Consider the following 14,624-nt stretch of genomic DNA (forward strand, 5'->3'; position numbering starts at 1 on the left):
CCTATTTCTAGTTTGATCCCCTTAAGTCACGTCCCAATTATGCCCATCACCTTTAGCTTGCCTCATGCACGTCCTAATTAGTTAATTTCCCCTTAAGCCACATGTCCTAGTTTTAACTTAAATTCACCCCCTAGATTTAAATCCTATATATAATATATATCTAACTATTTTTTGTTGTTATAGGTTTATCTTAAAGTAGCCTTTTGTTTTTGGTGGCATGTGAAATGAGTTCATGAATCTTTAGAATTAAATGAAGATTTCCAATGAATTGGTAAACATCATTTTTTTTGTTAAATGTTTAGTTTTAATTTCTATATTTGACATTTTTCAATGATAAATTGTTCAATTGCTTAAATAATTTTCCCTTTTAAGCCATGTCCTAATTGGTATGTATGCATCATTTTTTTGGTTAAATTTGACTTAGTTAATTTATTTTTGTATTTTTAATTAAATTTGACTTAGTTAATATAGATGCATTTAATAATTTATTTCTAATTAAGTTTTGATTAAATTTTTTTTTTTGTGCATGTAGGTACATCTTGTAACTAGGCTTTTAATTGTGGAGATCTAATTTAAAATCTCTAGATTGCTTTTGAAACTTCTTTAATATATAGATTTAAGACGTGTGGATCTTGAAACTTTTAAATTTGAGATGTGGATGAAGCTAAATTTTTATATTCAAGAGATGCACTTGGATTAAACTTTTTATATAAGCTTTTAGTATGTATATATGTGTGCATGTACATGGTTATTTTAGAAATTATCAATTGATTTGAATTAAATTTGTAATGTATACAATGTGTGTGTACACGTGTTATTTTGAAAAATATCAAAATTGCAAGTGTTTTATTTTTAATGTATATATGTACATGTGTACAAGTGTGCTATTTTTATAAATATCAATTGCTCATGTGTATATGTGTTCAATTGCACTTGCTTCATTTATTTTTAATGTATTTATTTATTTTTAGTATCATGTACGTACACATACACATGTATATAGATTTAGATTAAAAATAAATGAAATTTACATATCTCCAGATGATTTATAATTAATATATATATAATGTCCATGAAACACATGTATGTATGTGTACTAGAAGTGAACACTCGAACGTGTATACATATATATATATATATATATATATATCACATGTACACATGCATATATGTATATCAAGTCTAGATGTGTGATGTTCAACACGTCCATGTGTACGCGCAAAATAAACAAGTCCATGCTCAAAAGGAAATATATAATCAAAGTGTGCAAAATAAATAATTTCCATGGGATGGAATGATCAAATGTCAGTAAACTGCATGAAACATGTAACAATTCTAGCCCCTAAAATGAAGACATTTGTAAGCCCTAAATCATTCTAGATTCCTCTTCAAGCCATGCGGACGAAGAGAAGGAGAAGATCCACTCTACAGGACAAAAATGTTCAAGTTTGTGAGAGTTCTATGTAGTTCATGTTCATATATATATATATATTTAAAAATAATTTAAAATTTTCAATTATAAGTTTAGTAGCACATGTGTGTACATGGGTAGGCTCATCTCCTCTAGACTCCATTGAGGGCTCTACATCTCTAGGTGTTATAGGGGCAGTCTATGGCACTGGTATCTCATGCTATATAGTACATGTACACATATATATAGATCAAGATCAATGATTTAAAATAGAAATTTAAATTAAATTTATATTTAAAATGTTCAATTTGAACTAGAGATAATTTAATGTTCATACGCATGTACCTGACTCAGATCATCTCCTCTACGCATTGTATCTGGGGCGACATCAACAAAAACTCCACTATCAACAAGATCCCACAACATATTTAAAAAAGAGTTGCACGTGTCAATTATATGCACGCATGTACATATATTATATATACAAATTAATTTAATTTTTAAATAAAAACTCTAAAACTTGTATCAATTTTTTAAAATTTAAATCAACATTAAATACCTAAAATGCAAACGATGTCTGTAGAAAACTAACAAGAGGATCAGGATGATCATATTGCCCATCTGAATGTAAACTCATCCTGATGGTCGTGTCCACCTGTACAACAAAATTAATTAAATCAAGATATTAAATCAACTGTATGATGTTTATTTATTTATTTAAAATATCATGTAAGTTTGATGAACAAAATTAATTAAATCTCTAAATATATTCATAAATTAAGATAGAGTGTCAACATATTGAATCTCTCTGCTCATCTGCAATAGCCGATGTTGGAGGAGTTGCACTCACCACAGTGGCAAGTGGATAATCCGACATGGAAGTCAGTGTCGTAGTGGCCCCAAACATGGGCTGGAGACTGTTACTATTTACTAAGTTGTCATTAGATTTATGTCCAAAGTCATTCTATATACTCTAGTCAGTTATTACTACCAAAATATTTAGTCGGTAAGCATAGAGTAGTCGGTTACAGAAGTTACAAGTCATAGAGTTTAGTATACACCGAGTTGTCTACCGAGTAACCTTCTATGACTACCAAGTAGCAAAGATGGTATACCGAGTTGATACACACCGAGTGAAACGTGTTACCAGATTCATTGAACCTAGACATATATGGGAAACGTGTTACAAAGATCGAGGAACAAGAAACCGTTAACACATTGGAAATTGCACTTAAGATTTTGTATGATTTTGAGGACATCTATCCAATGAAATAATTTGTATGGTTATTCATTTAATGAATTATGTTTGTAAGACCGAATCATGAACAAGATCACCATCATAAGAGATCTATTTATACAAGCATGAATTGAGGATCAAATGTGTGTGTGAAGACAAACATATGTGAAAAGCAAAATTATGGGAAAGCACTGAGTGTTATGACTATTACAGATACACAGAGGTCACCGAGAAGGATTTCAGAGAATAGTCAAGGAATAGAGTAAACAGAAAGGTTTACCGAGTTATTTTATGGGTTACCGAGGCATGCTATTAGCAAGGTAATTTCATTTTGAGCACATAGAATCTACTATAACATTTCAGATGTGAAGTTGCAGATATTTTGTAAGATTTTGATTGTAATATTTTGAGTTGTAAGAGAAACCTTTAATAGGGTAAAAGACTCTAACAAAGTCTATAAATTGTAAAGCCTTTAACCAGGTGTAGCATTTTAGTATAAGTGTTGTAAAATCCTTTAGCAAGGTAGATCTAAAGATCTTGATACTCCTTATAGGGTAAGCTATCAGAAATAGCTAAACATGTAGCTCTAACCGAGCAACCTTTATTATTGTAGTAGTGAAGTTGTGGGTGCCATCCCCACCGCAATTTTTCTCTCTAACAAGGAGTTTTTGCGTAACCAAAATATATGTGTTATGGAGTGAATCATGTATGATTGTTATTTATTTGTTTTATAATTATATTATGTTTCAACAATATTTAGTTTATGCTTAACACTAAAGTTATTGTTGAAGAAAGGATTTGAAGTACTGATTCACCCATCCCCTCTCAGTACATTAGCTTTCCATATTGGGCCTAACAATAGCCGATGTTGGATGAGTTGCACTCACCACAGTGGTAGGTGGATAATCCGATGTGAAAGTCGGTGTCGTAGTGGCCCCAAACATGGGCTGGAGACATGTACATGTGTAAATAGTGAAGACATATAGATAGAGAGATCTATATAAATTATGTAAATATATATATATATATAGTGCAAACTGTATGCATGTACTGGATCTCCCCATACCTGTTTACCACATAAATCATGATCTATGGGATGATCATCGACACAAAGAAAATTGACATATGAACCAATATTATCATGATCAGTGGATGCTCCCCGTGCAGCTGAAGAGGATGGACCATGATGTGAACTCAAAGCAAGGTGTGGACCATCACAAGGCCCATATCATAGTCGATGGCAACTCGTACAAAAATGAGGTGTTGATGTACGTGGAATGGCTGTACTCATGTCAACATCATCCTGACCAATGTCAATGTCACCATGGTCCAACAAATCAATTGTCTGTTGACTAAGGCTACCAGTGAGTGTGGTCAATGAGTCCAATTTGGAGATAACAGAATGCTGATGAACAATCATAAGTATAACAAGCATAGGAGCCACAATGGCTTGGCGACAGACGGGTCTATTAGGGTCAATACGTGCCCCTAGCCTATCTTGTGGCATGCCACTAACAACACCCTGGAATGCTCTAATATCAAAATAATTGAGCTTTAAACCCAAAACAAACTTTGCATATAATTTTCTCAAGAAGTATAAAGGGCACTCTAAGTTGGCATGTGGTGGGGTGTAAAATACCATCTGTCATCGATCCCAAAAATTATTGGCCATGCCTCGATGTGTACACCACCCCATGGGTATGCAAGATTTGTTTGGCGGAATGGTTTACGTGTGATGGGGTTTGAAAAATATGGAACAAGGTGAGATTTGTCTATTCTTAGGTTCAAAATATCCCTATAGGAGAGGCCATCAGAATAAAACCAACGTCTCTCCTCTCTCCATGCTCGATGTGAATTGAGCTCTGCATCTATAGACCTAACTACATCAATAATGTTTTGCATCTTTGATGCAAAACGGTGTATTTGTGGTGATATATGTGGTGCTCTAACGATCTCATTGAGTTTTCCTTGTATGAAAACAACATTCTCATCAATAATGGCTTGAAATTGATCCTCAACATAATTAGAAGGTGGAGGATGATGATCGGGTGGGGGTGGAGGTGGAGGAGGGGGTGGGATGGAGGTGGGGGTGGAGGTGGTGCACCATGGGCAGGGTCATCTGGGGGGGGTTGAGGCCCTGTTCCATTAAGAAAATCTTCTATATCAAACACATCCATGTGATGATGTGTATGTAATTTGAACTTTGCATATATATATATATATATATGTACACATACATTTAATTAAAAATCAAATTAAAATTTAAAATCTAACTTTTGAAACTAAAACATGAATTTAAATTTCAAATAATTTTAAAACATCTACATCTACATACATATATATACATTGTAAACATATATACATATACAAGCTCTACAAACAGATAAATGATAAAAAATTTAATGTGTACATATGAAATCAAGAACATGCACGTTTTTACATATAATATGATCATGTATAAGAGTTTAAAATTTAACATCTGTGAAATTTTTTGTAATTAATCATCAAGTGACACACGTGACTTAAGGGGATTGGCCTAAAGTTAGGACACGTGGCTTAAGGGGATCAAACTAGAAATAGGATAATTTTCTCTTAAGGGGATAGGCCTAAATAGGTCGTAATTAAATTTAGCATCTACAAATTTTGTAATTAATCATTTAAGACACACGACTTAAAGGGATTGGCCTAACTAGGACAAGTGGCTTAAGAGGATAGGCCTAATTAGGATGTATGTGGCTTAAGGGGATAGGCCTAATTAGGATGTATGTGGCTTAAGGGGAAGAAAATCTAAATAGGAGACACATGTGGCTTAAGGGGTATGGTCATAATAATATAAATGTTAAAAGGGGTGTACATGACTTCGTAATTTCATGTACATGTACTCGTAATTTCATGTACGTGCATTTCCTAATTACATGTGTCTTAAGTGGACATGGTCGAAATTAAATTAAATTTGATCATAATTACTTAATAAATTGAATATATAGTTAATAGGACCTATTACATGCTATTTAATATATGGCATAAATAATAATATATATAGTTAATAGGTCCTAGTATGTTAAAAGGAGAATTGTTGTAATAGTATGTTAAGAGGCCCGTATGGTTGTAATTAGTTAATTTAATGTACTTAGAATAGGAATTTCAAATTTAGCACCTACAAATTATAGGATTTATGTGGCTTAAGGGGACAAGCCTAAATTATAGGATGTATGTGGCTTAAGGGGATAGGCCTAAATTATAGGATGTATGTGCATTTCCTAATTACATGTGTCTTAACGGGACATGGTCGAAATTAAATTAAATTTGATCATAATTAAGTTTAATAAATTGAATTTATAGTTAATAGGACCTATTACATGCTATTTAATATATGACATTTAATAATATATATAGTTAATAGGTTCTAGTATGTTAAAAGGGGAATTGTCGTAATAGTATGTTAAGAGGCCCGTATGGTTGTAATTAGTTAATTTAATGTACTTAGAATAGGAATTTAAAATTTAGCATCTACAAATTATAGGATGTATGTGGCTTAAGGGGATAGGCCTAATTATAGGATGTATATGGCTTCAGGGGACATGCCTAAATTATAGGATGTACGTGGCTTGAGGGGACAGGCCTAAATTATAGGATGTACGTGCATTTCCTAATTACATGTGTCTTAAGGGGACATGGTCAAAATTAATTTTAATTTGATAATAATTAAGTTTAATAAATTGAATATATAGTTAATAGGACCTATTACATGCTATTTAAGAGGCCCGTATGGTCGTAATTAGTTAATTTCATGTACTTAGAATAGGAATTTCAAATTTAGCATCTACAAATTTTGTAATTAATCATTTAAGACACATGACTTAAAGTGATTGGCCTAATTAGGATGTATGTGGCTTAAGATGATCTATAGGCCTAATTAGGATGTATGTGGCTTAAGGGGATAGGCCTAAATTATAGGATGTATGTGGCTAAAGGGGATAGGCCTAAATTATAGGATGTATGTGGCTTAAGATGATCTATAGGCCTAATTAGGATGTATGTGGCTTAAGATGATCTACAGGCCTAATTAGGATGTATGTGGCTTAAGGGGATAGGCCTAAATTATAGGATGTATGTGGCTTAAAAAATAATCTATAGGCCTAATTAAGATGTATGTGGCTTAAGGGGATAGGACTAAATTATAGGATGTATGTGGCTTAAGGGGACAGGCCTAAATTATAGGATGTACGTGCATTTCCTAATTACATGTGTCTTAAGGGGACATGGTCGAAATTAAATTAAATTTGATCATAATTAAGTTTAATAAATTGAATTTCTAGTTAATAGGACCTATTACATGTTATTTAAGAGGCTAGTATGGTTGTAATTAGTTAATTTCATGTACTTAGAATAGGAATTTCAAATTTAGCATCTACAAATTTTGTAATTAATCATTTAAGACACATGACTTAAAGGGATTGCCTAATTAGGATGTATGTGGCTTAAGATGATAGGCCTAATTAGGATGTATGTGGCTTAAGGGGATAGGCCTAGATTATAGGATGTATGTGGCAAGTAAAGGAAAGAAGAACTACTTTAAATATAGGACACACATGTGGCTTAAGGGGATCATTTTAAACAAATAATTATGATTGGGATCCCCTTAAGACACGTGCATGTCCTAATTACATGTGTCTTAAAAGCAGACTTGGTCAAGTAATTATATTTAATTTGATCGTAATTACTTAATTTCATATATAGTTAATAGGACCTATTATGCTATTTAATATATGGCATTTAATAATACATAGTTAATAGGTCCTAGTATACATTAAAACGGGTATGATCGTAATAGTATGTTTTAAGAGGGGTATAGTCGTAATTAGTTAATTAGTTAATTTCGTGTACTTAGAATAGGAATTTTAAATTTAGCATCTACAAATTTTATAATTAATCATTTAAGACGCCTGACTTAAGGGGATGGACGTATGTACACAATATATGAGATCTTATGTGGTCAAGTTGGGTCATAAGGGGTACATGTTGTGTACATAAATGTTAAAAAGGTGGCATGTGTGTGACAGGCCTTTAGGACCACATTGTGTTCTAAGGGGTCACGCATTAGTTCGAACACATGTGTGACCCCTTAGGACCACATATGAGCCCTTTTAACATCCTATACTTAGTGTATACAATATACCCCAACTACTAGGATGGTAAAAGGGGTCATATGTGGTCTTAAGGGGTCACACATGTGTTCTAACACAAGCGTGACCCCTTAGGACCAGATTATGACCCATTAGAACATAATGTGGTCCTAGTAAAGGCTCGTCACACACATGCATGCATTCTAACTCATGGTATAATATAGACATGGCTCAAACTAAATTATAGGACACGTGTGGCTTAAAAGGGGAATGCATTTTAAAATAGGAGATGGCTTAATGGGATACACGCATGTGTTCTACAATGTACATGTGCGACCCCTTAGGACCACATATGACCCCTTAGGGTGAAAAGTGTGATCCTATGAGGTCATATTACACATATACATGGTCATAAAAGGGGTTGAAAGCATGAGTTAGTTCACGCGTGCATGTGTGACAGGCCTTTCTAGGACCACATTGTGTTCTAAGGGACTGTCATATATGTGATCCTAAGGGATCGAGCACGCATGTGTTAGAACACATGTGCGACCCATTAGGACCACATATGAGTAGACTAAATTAACATCCTAGTGGTTGGGGTATAATTGTATACCCCAACTAAGTTAGGATGTTAATATGGCTCATATGTGGTCCTAAGGGGCCACTCATGTGTGATCCCTTAGGATCACATATATGACTCCTTAGAACACAATGTGGTCCTAAAGGCCCATCACACATACGTTCAACCCCTTAGGACCATGTACATGTATGACCCCATAGGATCATGCATAGTGTCCTAAGGGGTCATGTATGTGGTCGTAAGGGGTCACACATGTACATTAGAATGTGCATGCATGACCCCTTAGGACCACATACATGACCCCTTTGGACACTATGGCTGATCCTATGGGGTCATATGTGGTCATAAGGGGTTGGACGTGATGTGATCCTATGTGGTCATAGGGGGTATGTTGTATACAATTTAGATGTCCTAAATAGTTTCATTTTTATTTTAATTTTTTGGTTTTGGTTTCATTTTTGTTTTTGTTTTGATCTTGTAAATTAAATGTTTTGGTTTTGATTTTTTTTTGGTTTTGGTTTCGTTTCAAGGTTTTCAACATTTTTATTAAATTTATTTGTTTAAAAAAAATCCTAATCTAATCAATTCAAACTAAATTTAACTAATTTTTAAACTAAAAACATACTTTTCTAATGAAAAAAATAATTATTAAGCTAAAAAATATTTTTTTCTAACAAAAAAAATAAATTTAAAACTAAAAATCATTAACAAAAAAATAATTTTTAAATTAAAAATCTATTTTTTTTTAACTAAAATATTAATTTAAATATGAATTATTGAATAAAAATGGGTGTTGGGCGTACTTGGAAGACTTGCAAGCGGGTTGCTGGCAATTTCTGGGAGGGCTCCACTCCTTCAATCGGGATCCCTTATGGCAAAAATGAACCCCATTTCATTTTAAAAAAAAAATTATATATTCGAAATGGGATCCCGTGTTGAAATCCCATTTCATTTCAACACGGGATCCCATTTCGTTTTTAACAAGGGATCTCATTTTGTGTTCTTGGCTCGGGATCCCGTTTGTTTTTAGGCTCAAGATCCTGAGAGTAAATGGGATCCCGATTCATCTCCTATTCTTTCTGCCCGATTTCCACTTTTTAACTAAGTCCAAAACTTCCACATTAAGTGGACACAACTTCTTGCAATTACCCTTAAATGTCTTAGAAAGGGGGATTTAATTAAATGTGAATTTGATTAAATGGCTTAAAAAGGGAGATTTAATTAAATGGCTTAGATAGAAAAAGGGAAATATTAATCAAATCTTTAATTTGATTAATTGGCAAAATAGAAGAAAATGGGATATTAATTAAATCTCAATTTAATTAATTGGAAGAAATAGGGATAATTAGATGAATAAAATTCATTTAATTTGTTGTGCAACTTTTAGGTGTCTACATTTTACCCCTCTTTGAGTCAACGTGTGGCCACATGTTGATTCAAAGAAACTCAATTTGTTGTCAAATTTTTTTGATATGATTTGGTTGCCAAAGTTGTCGATATGATTCCCTGGATATGAAAAATTGATTTTGATATGAGATGTTGATATGAAACTGGTGTCGATACGAGACTGATGATGAAGCTGATATGAAAATGTTGATATGATGATGATGATATGCCCCCTCGGGCAATAAATTGAAAAAAATTGTGTTTTCCGATGGAGAAGCACGAAGTATGATGATTTTGGGGATTTTGTGTGATTTTTATTTTTTTTTGCGATTTTTGAAAAAAAAAAATAATTCTTTTGTTTTTTTATTTATTTTTTATTTTAAAATTTATCGCCCGACTGATTTATTAAAAATGATATTGACAAGTGGGGTGCAGACTATGTAGGGATAGCACGTACATGCCCCACACATCCATCGAGGCATCAAGGTTTCCTACATCATCATGGGCTATATAAGCCTCCAAGGGCCCATTTGCACACTTGGCTTTGGAGCATTGGAGCTTAGAGGTGAAAGACGAGATGGCACCCCCTATCACTATCACCATTTTGAGTAAATTCACCAGACCACCAGTAAGTTCGATTTTCTAACCCTTTGTGTGAATTTTAGCTTAGTTTTTAGGTGTTTTTGCAAGATTTTCAACTTTTTCGGGCTAGTTAGGGTTTTTTCACACGTTTTCCTTTTTTGGCTTTTGTTTTCGCATATAAATTTTTTTTAGCGCATGTAATGAATTTTGTTGCGCTTGTAGTACATTTGATTTTTCTTGTGGTGCATATGATGTTTTGATTGGCGCATATGAAGTTTTGATTAGCACATAGGAGTTGTAGATTAGCGCATATGAGAAACAGTATTGTGCATATAGGAAATAGTGTTGCACATACAACACGTATTTTAGAGTATTTGATGATTTTAGTCACACATATGATGGATCAAATAGCACATATGAAATTGTGCATTTGATGATTATTTTGGCACATATGAGACAGTGAGCATTTTTTGTGATTTTTGAAAATTTTGAACATGTTCAATTTTGATTTTTAGATTTGTTATCAAGTTTTGCACCCTATCAAAGTCATTTTGGATCAAATGTGTTTATTTTGGTTGTTAAGTGATGTTTGTCATTATGAGTCTATTGTGTCAATTTGAATTTTGGTTTGGATCAATTATGGTCAAAGTCAATATGAGTATGTTTGCGATATGGGTCTCATTTCGATATGGGTTTTGCTGTCGTTATGAGTCATTTTTTGTTATGGGTCAATTTTTAGTTATAGGTCAATTTTTCATTATGGGTCAACTTGTCGTTATGGGTCAATTTGTTATTTGATATGGGTCCGATTTTGATATGGTTAAAGTCGTTATGGGTCTTGATTCGATATGGGTCAATTATTTTTTGATATGGATCTGATTTCGATATGGGTCCTGATTCGATATGGGTCTGTGTTCGATATGATTCATTTTGTCGATATGAGATGGATTTGATTGATCTGCGATATGATACTGGATTGATTGGAACTTGATTGATTTTTTTTTGAGATTGATTGTCGATATGGAACTTTGGTCATTAAAATGGTATTTGATTTTCAATATGAGTCCTGATATGAAGCTTGTTGTTGATTGTCGATATGATTTTTGATATAGGGTGTGATTGATTGATTGGATGACTGAATAGACCTTGGTTGATTGTGTGACTGTCATCAATTGATTTGTTGATTGCCTGATTATGTAGAATAGATATATTTGATAGGATGATATCCATGTATTGATATAGGTCCATCGAGGAGTGTTCATGCTTCTGGAGAAATTTTTGAAGACTTTTGTAATGCAAGATCGATTGAGTGTTGATGATTTGACAGTCATAGAGGCTTGCGGTCTCATCCACTTGTTACACATGCCGCCCTACCGGAAGAATAGGGGACTACTCACCGCATTGGCCGAGAGATGGCACAATGAGCATAACACCTTTCATTTGCCGACGGGTGAGATCATAGTGACACCAAAGGACATCCATCAGATTCTATGGATTTCGATCACAGGTAAGCTTGTGGAGTATGATGTGGAGGAGGTCAGCAATACTGATGCTCTATGGGAGGTGTTTGGAAATCCCCACATTGCAAGTTACTCAGTGGCATGGCAGGACATGGTAGATAGCTATGCCCCACTCCCTTCAATTTTGGCAGGTTTCATTGGCAGCTTCTTGATTCTAAATAGGAGGTCACATGGTTTATCAGTTGGATGGGGCCGAGTTCTTTGACAGATGGTGCAGGAGTGCAACGATATGTGTGGGGTATTTGCTTTCTCGTACATTTATATCATGAGCTTCACCAGGTGGTTTATGATGACGCAACTAGCCTAGCTTCCGAATGCACTTTACTGCAGATCTGGGCATGGGAGCACATAGTCGTGACCCGTCCACTTGGGCCGAGGTTCAAACCAGCAAGAGCACCTTTTGTGATGATGTACAACTAGATTGCTTCCCACTCGATGCTCAGGAAGTTATTGGCGGTTGGCTTTGGATGATATGGATATAGTGGTGTGGAGCCCTATCGATTGTGCAAGCCATGGTCAAAGGATTCTTTTGAGGTGCCCCACTTATTTATGAGCATATTCATTTTGGGTTGCACCCCATGCATGGTAAAGCGGTTCATTCTTCCTTGGGTTTACCGACAGTTTGGGCGCATGCAACCGATGTCGCAAGGGATGATTGTGTATGCTCGAGTACATAAGGAGAGGACAAATTGGGGTCCCATATTGGATTTTTCCACGGCCTAGGTTGAGTTCTACTCTTTATATGGAGTATGTTTAAGGACATATCAGATGCAAGGATGACTGCGGAGTATACAAAGTACTTTTGACACACAGGTTCCCTCGACTGACAGGGCCAGGAGAGTCAATTTCTGCACTAGAGGAGGTCGATGATGATGATGATCAGGGAAGAGTTTGTCGAGGTGGGATGAGGGTTGGAAGGATTTTTGTAGGTAGTATGATTGGACATGGTCAGGGAGGAGGTGGTGGCAAGGGAGGAGGAGGAGATGAGGGAGGAGGAGGAGTGGTGAGGGGGAGAGGAGGAGTGGTGAGGGGTAGAGGAGGAGGATGGAGGAGTGGGGTTGGGTGAGGAGGGTCAGTACAGGAAAAGGATATTGCTATCATGGGGGTCGAGGAGGGATCAGAAAGTGATAGATCTGAGGAGGATAGTGATTCTTCTAATGAGGAGACAAAGTCTAAGGAGGTTTGTGGAGGAGTGGGATTGGCGAGAGCAGCAGCGAAGGAGGAGGATTTATATGCCACCTCCCACCCCTCGACAGGTTAGTATGTAGGATCTGCAATCTTTGTAGACACAAGATTTGCATATTAGAGTGCCCCCTCATCAACAACAGGCATAGATAGTAGTATTACAGGCCTTGTTTCATAGGGTACAGGGTTAGCTCGCACAGGCCTAGGCACAAGTTGCACAACTGCAGAGACAAGTGGTGACAGTGTCACTAGAGCAAGATACTACTCGGGTGGAGAGAGATGCAGATAGAGCGACGAGGTTAGGCAAAGGAGACAATATGATCATTGTAATAGGCATCCGCATAGGGTGTTACAGGGGACACCATCTAGAGTCTTATTGAGAAGACAAGGTGGGCGACATACTCCAGGACTCTATATTTCTAAGTTGTACCCCCAGACCGACATGCTCCTACCTATGCCACCAATTCTCAATGTGGTGGTTCTCAGAGACAGAGGGGCACTAAGGGGGTTGTGTGTCCTAGGAGGGATGCTCCTAGTAGTAGTATGAGGCCCTTCAAAGATACTCGAAGAGATGGGATTTCTACCTAAAGAGGCAAAATTTCTTCTTAACCATACACCAATGAATATGGTGTAGCCCCTATAGGTGTGCAGATACTCATTCTGTAGCCCCAAAGTAATGGATTGAATTGTACATGCCAATCCTTGCTAGCATCGTTCACTATTTTCTTGAGGATTTTTAGGATTATTTTATTTGATGCTTCTACTTGGCCATTCCCTTATGCGTAGTATGGTGTGTAAAAGCGATGTTGGATATTGAATCATTCACATAGCTCTTATACATCTTGATTCTTGAAAGGATGTCCATTATCTATGATGATGAAACTAGGGATGTCATATCTACAAATGAGATAATTGAGGATGAATGATGAGATCTGCTTTCCACTCATGGTGGTCATTGGAACTGCTTTGATCCACTTGGTGAAGTGCTCTGTGGTGGTGATAATGAACTTATCTCATTTGATGAGGAAGGATGGTTTTTTCCCACAAGATGAAGTCCCCATTGATAGAAAGGCAAAGATGTGGTGAATGGTTGCATCTCTTGTGTTGGTGCATGTATGAGGTTACCATGAATTTGGCACTTAGGACATTTCCTAGCAAACTAATAGGACTCTCTTTCCATTATCGGCTAGTAATATCCCATTCTCAGAAGTTTCTTGGCAAAAATAGGACCACTTGAATGCATACCACAAATACCTTCGTGAAGCTCCTGTAAGATGGAGTAATATTTGTTACGATCGAGGCATCAAAGAAGAGTACCATCTAGACCTCAGCAGTAAAGTGTGTCAGTGGTTAAGGTATAGCAGGTGGCTTGTTGGATGAAGCTTCATTTTTTGTTGCAAGATAGATTGGGTGGGAAGGTATTATTTTTGAGATAATCATAGATCTTCCCATATAGAGGGGAATCAGAACTGGTCAAGGCATAGATGACTTGGGATGTTGAATTGTCAAAGACTCAAGAAAACAAGTGTTCCACTAGGAATTTGTAATGATTTTTTTTATCTGTAATTTCTAGAAGTGAGGCAATAGTGGCCATTAC

Source organism: Cryptomeria japonica, chromosome 1 (genome assembly GCF_030272615.1).
Source record: "Cryptomeria japonica chromosome 1, Sugi_1.0, whole genome shotgun sequence".
Taxonomy (NCBI): Eukaryota; Viridiplantae; Streptophyta; class Pinopsida; order Cupressales; family Cupressaceae; genus Cryptomeria; species Cryptomeria japonica.